At 38.9% G+C, this 15,465-nt stretch overlaps 2 pseudogenes; both read right to left on the bottom strand.

The window, feature by feature from the left end:
• Positions 1 to 523: 523 nt before the first annotated feature.
• LOC147452243 (uncharacterized) lies at positions 524 to 4,366 on the bottom strand (annotated as a pseudogene).
• A 101-nt stretch (positions 4,367 to 4,467) lies between these two features.
• Positions 4,468 to 4,999, bottom strand: LOC147452242 (uncharacterized; annotated as a pseudogene).
• Between the last annotated feature and the right edge of the window lie 10,466 nt (positions 5,000 to 15,465).

Raw genomic sequence — 15,465 nt, 5'->3', positions numbered from 1 at the left:
TTACAACCATTTTAACAAAAAGACCTTTTACAAAGAAAGACAATGGCCATGAAACTTATAACTTGCTCACATGCTTCATGAAGCTTCAAAACATGCAAGGAATATAAGCATAGAAGGAAGTTAAACATTCTCACAAGCAAGTGGAGCAAAACTTGGAGAATCGTGGGTGGGTAAAACGGGCCCATAGTAATGAACAAGTGCAAGGAAAGCCCTTCATGCAAAGAAAGATAGTGGCCATAAAAGCTACATCTAGCTAACATGCTTCATGGAGCTTCAAATCATACAAGAAATGAAAGTTAAATTGTAGCATCCATAAGCATAGAAACACTTTGAACATGCTCACAAGCCACCCTTCAAACCATAAAACTGTGAAATCACCTAACCTATGAGACTTACATGCTTGTCATATCAACCATAAGTAAACAAGGAACTTAACCATGCTAACGTGATAAAAATTCAAACATACAAGGGATGTAAACAATATCCATAGGCATGCAACAAAGAAGTCACTTAATCAATTAATTTACCAAATTACATGCGCATCGTAGCCTTCATTGATACATTTTTTAATGCATACGAGGCGCAATTGAGCTGATGCATTGTGAGGGCCATACCCAGACTCGACCCTACTCACCTCCCTCAGTCCTCCAGACCGTTCCAGGGAGTGACATAGATCTATCTGCAGGTATCCCTCCCACTTGGGACCGACATTCGGACAGGACTTCGACCTATCTCGAATGCTAACCCAAGGGGGTACATCCCTTCATTCAATGATTTATCCGCTTCTCATAATCAATCTATCCTTGATAGCTTTCCGTACCCAAAATTGTGGTCATTAGTCTTGATTCTCTTGATCTTTAACTTGATGATCTGCTCTTGCTTTCTTGTTCTCCCTTGGTTCATGGCGATAACCCCTTTTTCCTGACAAGCAGGCACGGCAGTTATCACTTTCTCCTAAGAAGAGGGATCTTACAATCCTACCTGGTCTTGCTCATCCCCGATTATCCATTTTTATCCCACGTAGTCCTAGCGTTTAACATAAAATTTTAAAATCAACATCCGGCCATCTGATCCTCCAGGACCGCCCACCCACTGAACCATTTCATGAAAATCCCTTTCCGAGGTAGTACTTAACTACTACAAAATCAGGAAGACAGTAGTCTATCAGACATCATCAAACAACAAGCAGCATGCAGTCTGTTGCATACCCTCGTTCAGGGAAATTCATCTAGTTGTTCCCACCTGATCTTTATTAAAAAACTTTTAATTCATTTCCTTTCCTTTATATGTTATAACTAGTTTGTAGCTAGTTTCCTAACTAATCATGCAACACATTTAGTTTCAACCAATTCATCTTACCTTCCCATTCAGGTCAAGATAATCGGTTACAAGCCATCAAAATGGCATCACCTTCACATATTTCCCAGAATTAAGTGTTTGGAAAAGGCTCATCAAGTAATTTAATCATTCCTTCTTAAGAATTTTACTTCGAGAGGTATAGCACCATCTGGTGACAGATGCACAGGATAGCCCCTATATTCCTAGCCTTTCCAGTTCCTTTTTAAGCAACCAAGTCGAACAAATTTCCTTAATTAAATTCACATCATCCTCCCTGAGTATAAACTTCTCATCCAACTATTGGCATTAGGCCATACCCGGATTATGGCCGATTTCCAATAAGATACCGCGGGTACTTCACCTGGCCGCACAAAAATAAAACAAATCCATTCATCCCTTATCCCTCGGGCATGAATGACCTACGTATAACAACTTGCTGATTACACTGCCCTAGCCGAAAAGGGCTAAACTCCGACAAGTTCCCCAAGAGAATCCTCTCAATGGGCCGGCCTTTCAATCAAATTGACCCCAAGAAGATCCATCTTGGTTCCCGTTCATTTTCAGACAATCTTCAAAACTCCTAGTTAAATCTATGTTTTGCAATGGGCTATCCCTATCACCTCTCGAGATTCCTTTGTAACTCCTAGTTGGTATTTTCTAGGTTCATTCATTTATCAACCTTAATTCCTACTTTCATTAATTATCTACCAGCCAAGTTTATTTAGAAAATACAAGCGAGGTTTTGCCATAGGCATTTGATGGTTAATGTCTCTTTGAAAATGCCATCTTTTTAAGTTCAATCCCCATTTTGTCGATTCCCAGGTTTTTGCAATCCTTTGCCATCCATGGACATCTCCATGGAAGCTTGTAGAGTTTTCGGTTCAAACAACATGGAGATCAATTCCGCGAAGTTATCCCCTATCTCCCCCATCCCGTATTTGCAAACAAACTTGAAATTGAAAACTTTAGAAATACTCTTCAATACCAAAAATTGAACTACTTCTATCGAGCTTAGGCAATTACTCTTTTCTTATGGTACCTAGCTTTCCATTTTAGGAAGCTAGAAGGTCATCCTATAATTTATGAGTTTTCGAGCTTTTCATTAAAGCTTAAACCTAAAATACAAGGTAGTCACTAAAGCTTACACCTAAGTGCAAAGTTACCATTAATGCTTAGCTTAAGAGTGCAAATCTACCTTTGAAACTTAACTTAATGATGTATAGATACTCTTAGCATTTAACCTATTTGCGAGGTTTCCATTAAAGCTTAAACCTAAAAATGCAAGGTAGTCACTAAAGCTTACACCTAAGTGCAAAGTTACCATAAAAGCTTAGCTTACGAGAGAAAATCTACCTTTGAAGCTTAACTTTATGATGTGTAGATACTCTTATCCTTAACCCTAATTGCAAGGTTTCCATTAAAGCTAAAAACCTAAAAATGCAAGGTAATCACTAAAGCTTACATCTAAGTGCAAAGTTACCATTAAAGCTTAGCTTACGAGAGTCTACCTTTGAAGCTTAACTTTATGATGCATAGATACTCTAATCACTTGACCCTAATTGCAAGGTTTCCATTAAAGCTTAAAACCTAAAATACAAGGTAGTCACTAAAGCTTACACCTAAGTGCAAAGTTACCATTAAAGCTTATCTTACGAGAGTAAATCTACCTTTGAAGCTTAACTTTATGATGCATAGATACTCTTATCACTTGACCCTAATTGCAAGTATTCCATTAAAGCTTAAACCTAAAACGATGCACATAAAACTTTCTAGTATTAAAACACATGGATTAATTAATCCTACTAGAAATGAAGGTTACCTCCTCTAAACAAGAGGGAAGTGGGGTTGAAGTCCTTCTTGAAGAGATGTGAGGTGCAAGGAAGAAGGAAAGGGATTTATGGTGAAGAGGTTGGAGAGAGGAGCTTCTTCACAAAACCCTCAAGGGTTTGGCCATCAAGAGAGGAAGAGATTTGAAGGTTTGGCCTGCAAGAGAGGGAGAGAGCAAGAGCAAGGTTTAATGGAAACCTTGATTTACTTAAGCATAATCTTGAGCATGGCAAATATGCAAGTAGCTTAGCAATATATGTGTGTAAAATTACAAAGGATAGGCGGTGCTTATATAGGAAATGGTGGGTGGAATTCTCTTCTCAATTCTTATTGGACCCCAATTTCTCTTCTCAATTCCTATTGGACCCCAATTCTCTTCTCAATTCCTATTGGACCCCAAATTCTCTTCTCAAATGCTATTGGACCCTAGATTCTCTTCTTAATTCCTATTGGACCCCAATTTTCTTCTTAGTTCTTATCCCTTAACTTTATCTTTCAATTAAGTTAGTCCCTTTTTCTCCTAGTTCTCGATCTAGATCAGTTCCCACATGGCTTTCTGAAATATCCTTGTCTTTTCATTTTGGAGTAAAGTCTCGTTGTTCGTATAACTTCTTTGTCGGTCTTACTTTTTCTAAATTATTTTCTAGGACAAATTTTTTTTGAATGGCTCTAGGGTTTAGGGAGGGACCCTACATGCATGTTAGGTAGTCATGCACTCCTTCACAATATTATCCACAAATTACTCCTTTGGCACAATTCTAAACTCTGGTCTGAGCTTGTCCCATTTCTCAATTGCTCAGAAGATCGTCATCCTTTTTTACATTTATTGAAAACTTCCACTCTTCGTACTTAAACTGTTGATGATGAAGATCGTCAGCCTCTTTTACATTTATTGTGAACTTCCACTCTTTGTCCTTGAACCGCTTCTTTGCCAACTTGTGCCATTCAGCTTTCTCTACTCTCGCCCTTGGTTCCTTGGCTCTATAGGGAAATTCAGCCTGGGAAGGGGACCTGAATTTCATACTGGGATGTGTATGTCAAGGCCAGGCTGTCTCTTGAGATGCCTCTCCATTCACCACCTCACCAAATCAGAGCAAAACCATCCAAGGAATTCATCACTTACTCGACATTGTCGGGTAAGCTTCCCATCAAGCAAGAACACCTCTACATATGGCATCAACCCCGATGACATGATCTACATGCTACTACCCTCAATCTCCTTGTCATCTTCTTTGGATTCACATGGTTGGCCTGGTTTTGTTTTTGTACCATTCAGTTGCTCCTCCTTCAACTTCGTGTCACCTACCTCCTCATCAAGGAGCTGTTTGCCTTTCCTTTTTGCAAATGCAGCCCCTGCTGGCTTTTTCTGGTAGGAAATGGGTTGTGCTGGCATCTTCTCATCCTTCTCCTTATCCCAATCAAATCCCTTCTCCAACTTCTTCTTAGGCTGTGGATTGGTAGAAGTAGGTGTTTGGGGTTGGCGCTGCCCTTCTTCAAAAGCACTAGGTTTATGGATGTCGTTTAGGTCTATTTGCCTTGCTCTCTGATGGGGGCTACTTCCAATTAGTTTTGGGGGCATGGCCGCCCCTACAACCTCCCCAACCGGGGATGCCTGCTCAACTCCACGCCTGCTCTTGGCCCCTTTCTTGCTGCAAGCCCGTTTTTTCCCCTTGTTGGCACCATTGGGCTTGTAGCACCTCACACTTCCTGTTTCTCACCTACCTGCTCCACAAAACGGATATGTCAGACTCACAAGGCCCTGCTTGTGTGCAATACCCAATTTGCAATAGCTTAGCAATCGTTCTAACAAGACCCATAACCTCAAATTTTGCATGCAGAGCATCTTGCATGCCACTAAGGACACCCTCCCTCCCCCCAATCTTGCACCTCGGGTGCCCAAAAAAGTCCAATTTGTTTCCAGCTCAGTCTTGATTTGAAAAGCTCAGCCCTGCCATGCCACCCACCTGTGCCACATTAGCAAGCCTATCGCATTTACCAATTTTTTTTGAGTTTACTTTTTTATGACGATGTGGAGCACCGAGATCCACCCTCCCTTTGCACCCAACTTCCTTGCCCTTGATCCCACCGCTCGCACTTCCCTTACGACCCCGTGTACGTTAGTGTTGCGGAGGGCCTTCCAACTTGATGCAATTGAAATTGTGTAGTGTCATCTTCCATGAATGGCTTCATCTTCTCATCGTGTGATCAAAAGGAAACTTTTTTGCAGCATGTGGCATTTAGAACGGTGTACAACTCGTAAATGAAAAATGTTCACACACACACACACACACACACACACACACACACACACAAATGTAAAAGCATGCTGAGAAAATGTCCACGAGTGAGCACATACACATATATCACGAACACATAAAATAAAAGGGGGGTTCTCCAAAAAACGCAATAGTGGTATCCTATAGGGAAAGCAAGCCTGCTAGTGTGAACCCAAAAGTGCGGTGATACTGATGCTTTATCCATTGTGCTATAGAATCATGAGCAAGCGGCTAGGATTTGTCATGAGAAAAGGGATGTTAGAAAGGTGAATGAGTTGGTGAGTCATGGATAATATGAGAGAGTAAAAAAAGTGGGATGATATGTTTTCAAGGCTCAAAGATGGACACTCAACTCCGCTGACCCCAAACATTTTAAAGTTTGTACACTAGCGTGAGAGGAAGGTGTCTCCACCAAAGAATGGTCAAAGTTTTGGGTAAAAGGACCAGATAGGTCCATCAAGGTAAGGAATCTGCAATGGCATTCTTAAGATGAGGCAAAAAGGCAAGGGTGGAGAAGGTAAAATGGGTGAAGAGGATGCGGGTGATGAGTCTAATATTGCATCAAAGGGTGGAGGTTACGTGCATGGCCATGGAATTGGTGCACCACAAGTTGTGAGTCCCCAAATACATGGACATGTGAAGCTCCCAATAAGATAAGTGCCCTTAACCAAATCAAAAGTGCTTGATACCCTATTATGTTATTGACCAAATTCTCACCAAGTAGAACCCCCAAAAGAATAGCACTGCTATGAGGTGGATAAATAAGACCCCATCTTTGCCATGCCTCAACAAGCACCATCAAAGTAGAGGGACCATGTGGAAGGAGAAGACTCACCAACATTGGCAACATCTAATAGTAAAATAGTATTAGGTAGTAGTTATAGATTGCATCCAATAGTTTTATATTATCAAAATTAGTTTGGATAAAGAACCATGTCCCATCCATCTCTACAACTTGGACCCTTTTCCTAGAATACACTTACACAATGCAATAAGGGCCCGACTATGAATAGCTTAACTTCCCAGGGAACAACTCATGACTTGCATAAAACAAAAGGACTAGCTAGCCTTTCTCAAAATAATAGGATTTAGCCTTCTTCACTCACTTCTTAGTCTGATGTTTCTTGGCTACCTCTTGATGTAAATATGCTCTCAATTTCCATTCATCTAGATGCTCTAATGTTCCCAGCCTCTCTTTTAAACTCTCCTCTAAAGGCAATGAATGCTCATGCAAAAATTGCAAGGTAGCAAGCTCATGCTTAGTGGGTAGCACACACTCTTGACCATACACAAGAGAGAAGGGGTTGAAGCCCATGGCCTCCTTAAAAGTAGTGTTAAATGCCCATAGATCCGTTGGCAATTTCTCATCCCAATCCTACTTCTGCACATCAACAAGTTTTCTCAAAATAGCGACTAGTGCTTTATTACTGCTCGCAGCTTGCCTATTAGTAAAAGGTTCATAAGGTGTGGTTTTACCATGAAGAATGTATAAATATTAGATAATCTCCTCTATAACATCATTTAGAAATTGTGTTCCCCTATCTGATACAAGTTCAACAAGTGCCCCAAAATGACATATAATCTGCTCAAGCAAGAAAGTAGTGGTAGTGCATGCATTATCAACCCTCATTGCCCTAGCCTTAGACCACATAGTGAAATAGTTGGTAGAAACAATGATATATGGATTTCCATGCTTAGATGTAGGATTAATAGGACCCCAAAACGACACATAATTTGCTAAATCAAGAAAGTAGCGATAGTGTATGCATTATCAGCCCTCATTGCCCTAGCCTTAGACCACTTAGTCAAAAAGTTAGTAGCAACAATGATATATGACTTTCCATGCTTAGATGTATGAGTAATAGGACCCACATAGGAAATGCCCCACTTCTCAAAACGATAAAACCACCATAATAGGATTATTAGGTCTTAAACAATTCACAAGGCTAGTGGATCTCTGACAAACATCACATATTTTACACCACTCAAAGGAATCCTTGAATACACTGGTGGGCCACCATTACCCCACTCTCAAGATCTTCAATGCAGTTAATTTCCCAAAAAAAGTCCCCCACAAGCACTATCATGACACTCCTTTAAAATATGAGGGATTTCCTCTTTACGGATATACCAGCGTCATAAACCCTCAAAAGCCTTTTGATATAGCTCCCCCTCAAGAATAGGAAACCGTTGTGCATGGTTCACTAACATCTTTCTCTCAGCACTATTCATTTCAATGGGCAATTTTATCATACCATCCCTAGAAAGCTCAATGGCGCAAAACAAATCATGCCTCTAGGCTCATAGACTCATCAACACAAGGAGAAACATCAGCCAAGCAATCAACCAACTTTTTCAATGCAAGAGGTTTAGATTTTAGTTTATAATCAGATATTTGCAACTCTACTACCCATCTGATAATGCACTCAAGAGGATCTAGCTTATACATGATAAGATGTAATGTATCCTTGGATACATAAATTTTTCTAATTGGACATCATTACACACATTTGTGGAAACAATTATTGCTTTAAGGATCATTAATTAGGCTTAATTTGGTTTTTGTGCATTTTGGTTTGATTTAGGTGATAACCAAGAGCCCCATTTCAATTCATCAGAAAACCCTTGAAGTTGATAGGTTTTCGGGCAAACTTAAAGAAACAAAACAAAAAACAATTGAAAGACAAGATTGAAAAACATCGACAATTTCAAACATTGAACGTAAAAGTGAATACAAGAAGGCTTTGAAGGAGGTTTGGACTACAAAAATGGAAAATTTTGATGCACCCTCTCATTACACAAAATACACAATTCAAGACCGACGTAATGTGGTAGAGCAACCAATGCAAGAGCCTAAAGAACCAAAAACATCATATGATGGACCTAAAATGCAAAAAGGATTGATATAGAAAAACCAAGGGAAGAACAAAGACCATCTTACATTGCCACACATCTTACCAAGGAAGAGGAACAGTTGTTGATAGCTACCCTTAAACAGTATAACAATGTGTTTGCATGTCCTTGCAAAGATTTGAAAGGGGTGCATCCTAGTATTTTCCAACACACGATACCCCTAAAGTGTGATGCTAAACCGCACCAATAACGTCCTTACACTTACGATGAAACATTTACAAAGAAAATCAAGGAAGAGATATACAAACTAAAAGAGGTAGAGTTTATTTATGAGATCAAACACACGGACTGGGCGTCACCAATTATAGTGGTTCTCAAAAAGAATGGTAAATTATGAGTGTGCATAAATCTCAAAAGGTGAATGATGTTATGATCCAAGACAACTATCCACTACCCATCACCGATCATGTGATTGAAAGAATTGCTAAAAAAGGAGCCTACAACTTTCTCGATGACTTTTTAGGCTATAATTAGCTCACGATCAAGTTGAAGGATCAACACAAAATGACCTTTGCTACAGAATGGGGCATATTTGCATATTGGGTAATGCCATTTGGTCTAACCAATGAGTCGGCCACATTCCAAAGGCTGATGAGTGTGCATTCAAACAATATCTAAGACAATTCTTAGAGATTTATATGGATGACTTTTGTATGCATTCTTTGCATAAAAATGAACATACTGAGCACTTAAAAAAGGTCTTTGAGAAATGCAGAACGTATTGTATCCTCCTAAACCATGAAAAGTGTAATTTCATGGTAAGACAAGATAAGATTTTGGAACATATTGTGTCCAAAAATGGCATTTCTACTGACCTTGAGAAGACACAAGTGATTGTTGCTCTTCTAAGACCAGCAAAAGTTAGAGAGGTACAAGCCTTTATAATCCATTGTGGATATTATCGCATATTTATTTACATGTACGTGATCATTGAAAAACCTCTCTATGCACTCATCACAAAGTTTGAATGGAATAAGAAATGTGAGAAATCATTTCAACAATTGAAGCAGAGACTTATTTCTACTCCAATTTTGAAAGGTCTTGAGTGGACCAAGATTTTTCATGTCCATGTAGATGCATCGGTGTTTGCTATTGAATGTATCTTTGCTCAACTTGGAGAAAACAACATGGATTTTTCAATCTGTTACTCCAATAGACATCTCATCAGCGTGGAATATAATCACACGACCATAGAAAGAGAGGGCTTGGGAATTATCTATTCTGTAAAAAAGTTTAGACATTATCTTCTCGCAAACAAGTTCATATTCTTTGTCAATCATTAGACGTTATTGTACGTGGTGAACAAACCATGCAATACAGGTTGCATTGTTCAATGGTTCCTAATATTGCTGGAATGTGATCTCACTGTGGTGGGAAAAAAAGGGACTGCACACCAGAGAGCCAACCATTTGTCATGAATGCTACATGGGGAAGATCCTTTAGGGGTTGAAGATGAGTTGCCTGATTCTTATCTCTTCAACATCTAGATGGTACTAAGGTGGAGCAAACATGTTATACCATTGCTCACCATTGGTTCACTACAAATTGAGAGACAAACATCAATCATCAAGCAATAATGCAACTTAGTGCTGATCACAGGATGGTTGTATAAGCAAGGACATGACGGCATACTCAGATTATGCATCGAACCATCCAAAAAAGAGATATATCTAAAACAAGCTCATGTAAAAACTACTGGCATTCATAATGCCATAACGCAAATATATCAGAGACTGATGCTATTTGGAGTGTACAAGAACATTTTCATGCGGTATGGCATTTTTATTGAAACTCATTTCCTCAATGATATGATTGATTATCTGTTGCATGAATTTATGGTGCTTCATTCTAAATCAACTCTATACCACTCTCAAGCCAACGGACAAGCTAAGAGCACCAACAAAGTGCTCAGTAAGATTGTGCACAATGCTCAGGAAGATTGTCAATCGGAATGGGAACAAAAGTTACATTCAGTCTTATGGGCATATTGGGTAGCATATAGAATGCCACAAAAAACAACACCTTTCAACCTAGTGTTTGGGATAAATGCAATACTGTTGGTAGAGTTCTTGATTCCTACACTACGCGTCGTTGCGAAGGACTTGGGATGGAATGGGCATGTGCTGTTTGACAGAATGGATCAATTAATGAAATTAGACAAGACAAGACTTAAATCGGGTTATAGCTATGTATGCACAAAAACGACAAGTGAAACAATTCCATGACCAACATGTGAAAAACAAGGAATTTTAAAAGGGTGACTATGTATTAGTCTACACCCTTAAGCAAAATTCTAGAAAACTTAAAGAGTGGGGTAACGGCCCATTTGTGATCAACGACATATCACCAATTGGAGCCATCCAACTTGAAAAATTAAAGGGAGAGGTGATGTCTAACCGGATAAATGGATGTAGGTTGAAAAAGTATCAACAACCTTTCACAAAAAATATGCTAGAAAAGAAACATTTAGCTAAGGAGCGACATAGCACTATGTGAAATCCCTGCACCAAGACTAGAGACAAATGGATGTGACAAATCAGGGGTGCTCAACATTGCGATTGTGCCTGCATCCATCATACCATGCTCTACCTGTCTTGGCATAACCATGTCAGCATTGAGCATGAGCATATCAAAGAACTCCATGTCGATCATCTTTGCTTGTGTCTTTAGGGAGAGGACCCACTCAACCTCTACCTACATAGACTCTGACAACACCTCCTGCGTCTCTCTAGAGCACTGCCACTCTATCTCTGTCTCTACACAGTCTAGTGGCATGTCTTGCACAATTAAATGCTTTGTCTTGTGAGCATGGTGGAGCTCACCCCTGAAGGATAGACGTCTCGTCTCTCGCTCAAAGGGTACCTACAACAAAACTGAGACCATGCCATCTTGAACCTCCTTTGAATACATGCATAGGATATACCAAGCCACTGCGTGCTCCCTTGGCAATCACTAATAAACCACAATGCATCTAGAAAGACTACTCTCTAAGCAATGTCTAATACCCACAATCTACTAACTGTCTCACTGAGATCAAACTTTGTCTCAGCTTTGAGGAACATAGTACACATGTCATAGCGTACATGATTCACCACTGGGCAATGACGAGCAAACATCTTCTACACCTGTAATGTCAAACGTCGAACCATCGGCCAATTGTAGACAACCAAAGATCCCACTACAGAAGGTGATAAACCACTCACAATGTGGTGTGATGCGGAAAACTGCATCCTCATCTAGCAACCAACGGGGATAAGTGTCACCTCTCAAAGACATGTAAGAAAGAGGAACGCTAAAGGCAAACGTGACATCACTGTCACTGGAATATGAAGCCACCACTCTAGCTTCAAATAAAATCTCTACCTTAAACCATGCCACAATGGCAACAAAATGGAAGATCACTTGACCACTACACAATCATGAAACCCATGATCAATCGCAACAAAATGGATGCTCATTTAAAAGTAAAATAAACTTTACAATATGAAATCTGCAGGCACACAATTTGGGACAAGAAACTCAATTGAGCATGATGCGCATAACCATATATGCAAGTAGTGAGCAAACATGCCCAAAATGCATCTCACAAGAAAACTGCCTACAAAAATATGCAAAAACATGTGAACTTGTGACTGCCTGTAATCTATAGTCACACAAGCATATGAAACTCTTGCTCCTGCGAGATTGGATGCAGGAACACTAAACTCGTGTCCAAATTGACAAAACTCTTCAACAGTGGGAGTCAAACTTGACCACTAAACCATCAGAGAGTAAAATTGCAAATATGCATGAAACATGGCGAGAATATGGGAAAAGTCCGACAGAGTTTCACCTAAAAACTGAGTAAGAACTCAGTTTCACCTAAAAACTGAGTAAGAACTCAAAAAATCTCAGCCACCATAAACAATCAGCAAGACAAGAAATGTGTAAAATGCATCAATGATGCCATTTGAGCAATGTGCAAAAATAGAGACTCAGTCTCTCATCCACCACAAATGTCATACACGAAGTCAAAAGTGAGTAAATGCTCTAGAACCATAATGTCATACACCAAGTCAAAAGTGACTAAATGCTCTAGAACCATAATGGAGAAAAGCAAGACAAAATTTGCGGGTCGTAATCAAAAGTGCATAAACCTTTTCAAGAAAATTTTGTTTCAATCACATATCCACATATGGCATACATGTACCATAAGCATGGCACTGAGCTTTATCCCACACGAGTAGCTCTATGGAAAACTTCATCTGTCTGAAACACCTGTATTCCTATGAACCTATCACTCGTGAGCTGTAATAAGCTCAATCCATATCCCCATATTCATACATAGAAAATCTGCACAATATTGTGCTAAAAACTCTATGAAATGACCCACACAATCATATATGAGCACAACACTTGTGCCGCATAATCCACACTGTAAAAGTACAAGCTCTGAGTGGAAAACTTTGACCAAGTTAATCCTCAGTTGGAACTCCAATGCTCTCCACCTATGTTGTCAATGCAGATGACTCCACCTTCGAGAAAGTGTGTGCTCAGGAAACCTCGTCTCTCAAGAGATCTCTTTGATGGTGTGTAAATGCCTCCATGCTTTGTTGCCCAAATCCACCAAAAACCGTCAAACCACAAGCTCTACACAAGGTGAAATTGCATATTCATTTCATAATTTATGCACCCAACTTTGAGCACATGCTGAGCTTCCAAAAGTGCATCAAACTTGCACACTGTGCAAAAACAAAAAGTCTGAATTTTTTTACATACAATCTTTCTGAGCTAAATATCAACAAATTGGTGAGGAATTTGCAGAAAGTTTCTTCTGCATAGTTGTAGACCACATCAAATCAAAGAAGGTGATTGAGTAATTTTTTTAGATTTGCATTCTACAAGGAGAAAAAAGAATTAGAAAATAGTGTTGTTGCGCACACAATTTTTGGGTAGCACCTTCATCTATACGCCCTGTCTTTTGATACTCTGTAGGTAGTATGTGACATTACATATTCTAGTGTGGGAGTAAATATTGGTTTGTGCAAATTGACTCGACCTTTTTTACCGTATTACATCACCTACTAGTGAGATAGTTTTTTTCTAGTGCAGATAACAGATATATTGAAGTCGCAAAAAACTAGCATCGGATATGTTGACCTGCCTTTAGATATTCTATAGAAAGTGAGTTGCATCTCAGACTGGACTGTGGTAGTAAAATGCTGGTATCAAATTTACTTGATTTTTTTGTTACATCACATACTAGGATGTTTAGTGAAAGATTCGGGTAGATGGTCACTGATTCAACATGTGACAAATTTCTGCTGGCCTTGGTTAGTTTGAACCTTGGATATTCGATGAAATATGCTTGCCATCATCTGCTCGCTTCTTAGTATGACTCAAGTATATAAGAGCTGGTCTTTACCTAACATTTAGTAGTACATACAACTAAATGCTTCTAATTAGTTGGTGTAAAATGATCTCGATACTAAGAGGAAATAATTTTTTTTTCCTTTTAGCTAGTCCGGGCTGTTACTCTTATGTCTTGTCGTTCTCAAACGAGGGCTGAGCTGGCTCTAGGTACTGAGTTGTCTGTGGGGATTATGGTATGAAAGACAATGTATAGCTGGCTTGAGCTACAGTATGTCAGACATGACATAATAACATAGATATTTCTGTAGAAAAGGAAGTGAATATAAAATGGTTTTTTTAAAAAAAATAGGGGAGCTCTGGTTTGAAAATTGGTAAATTCTTAGTTTTTTGGAATATCTCAGCTTGTTTATATAAGGATTCTTAGAGGAAGATTTGTTCCAAAAGATAGTTTTTTCTATACTTCAAACTATATGGAAGAGGTGGTCCTTAATTAACTAAGATCTGGCTTGAGATTTCTTGTGCCTACCTCTATAGATGAAAATTCTCTCCAGTCTGATTAAAGAAGAAGTCATTAATCCACCTAAAAAATCTCCTATATTCTTAGGTTTGACAAAGAAAGTTTTATATTAAATAAATAAATAAATAAATATATATATATTCAAGAAATAACCTGATATATAGCTGCTCTAAGGGGTTTTTTCTCTCCTTTTTCAGTTTGGCAAAAAAGCCAAGGAACTTTTTTTCTTAAAAAAACAACAAAATACAAGTTAAGAACTGTGTTTTTTTTATGGTGACATGGATAACAACTGGGATGCCCAGCATCACCTCCGTATAATCACGTGCTAAAGAATTGTTTTCTTGTGGCTATGGGTGCAGGTGAGGGCTACCTTCCTTGATTAAAACATTCTGTTCTTAACATATGGAGGATCTCTAAATGTGAAGCAAAGGTTCCCAGACTTTGGGCTGGCGGTTTCCCGAGCTATATTTTGTTTTCTTCATTACCTTGTACAAAATTTATTTTCAACTGCAAATAAATTATTGTACAAATCATTGTACTTTTCTAGAATTGTTGGTCTGTGAACAGTTAGTGTTCGTTTACGTATATATATATAGATTTAGAACTGTTACACACACAATAAACGCAAAAGAGAGATTGACTTGGTTGTTGATCTCTCTCAGACTATGACTCTAGAAATAATCGCCTATTATAGTATAATTTTTTATACTCTAGTAGGCTGGGGTGCTATCAAACAGTCCCCGTGGTTCTTTTTAACCTGATTGGTGAAAGGTTGCTAGCACTACCACTCCACTCTATATTCATGATTCTTGTTTTCACTTTACTTTAAATACTATCATTTCACAAGCTATTACTTCTGTTTACCAGGTTTTGGGAAATCTCACTGCAAGAATTAAAGTTTGCTTTGACCCAAAAAAAAGAGCTCTGATTTCGGAGAAGTTACGACTCGCTAAAGAAATAGAAATGACCTTCCCTAATATCTCACTTAGGATTAGGCCTTATCTACATAGGGCTGTAAAATTCAAAAAGATGTAACTTTATGTGTTAGATCATCAGGTCTACACTTCTTTGACATTTCTATGGAATTCTAACTGAAACTTTTGCAGATTGTTTCCCTTTCTCAAGGGCTCGCTCTTCCTGTGGAACCCCTTTCCCTTGCTTCTCTTCTTGTACTAAAATGTATACAAGATAGAGAAGCCTCTGCCTTAATTTACGATGCTTCGAAGGAGTCTAGTCTGTCTC

This window comes from Adiantum capillus-veneris, chromosome 8, assembly GCF_014529385.1.
Source record: "Adiantum capillus-veneris isolate H3 chromosome 8, ASM1452938v2, whole genome shotgun sequence".
NCBI classification, from domain to species: domain Eukaryota; kingdom Viridiplantae; phylum Streptophyta; class Polypodiopsida; order Polypodiales; family Pteridaceae; genus Adiantum; species Adiantum capillus-veneris.
The sequence above is the reverse complement of the archived record's forward strand: the minus strand, read 5'-3'. Positions and strand labels throughout refer to the sequence as shown.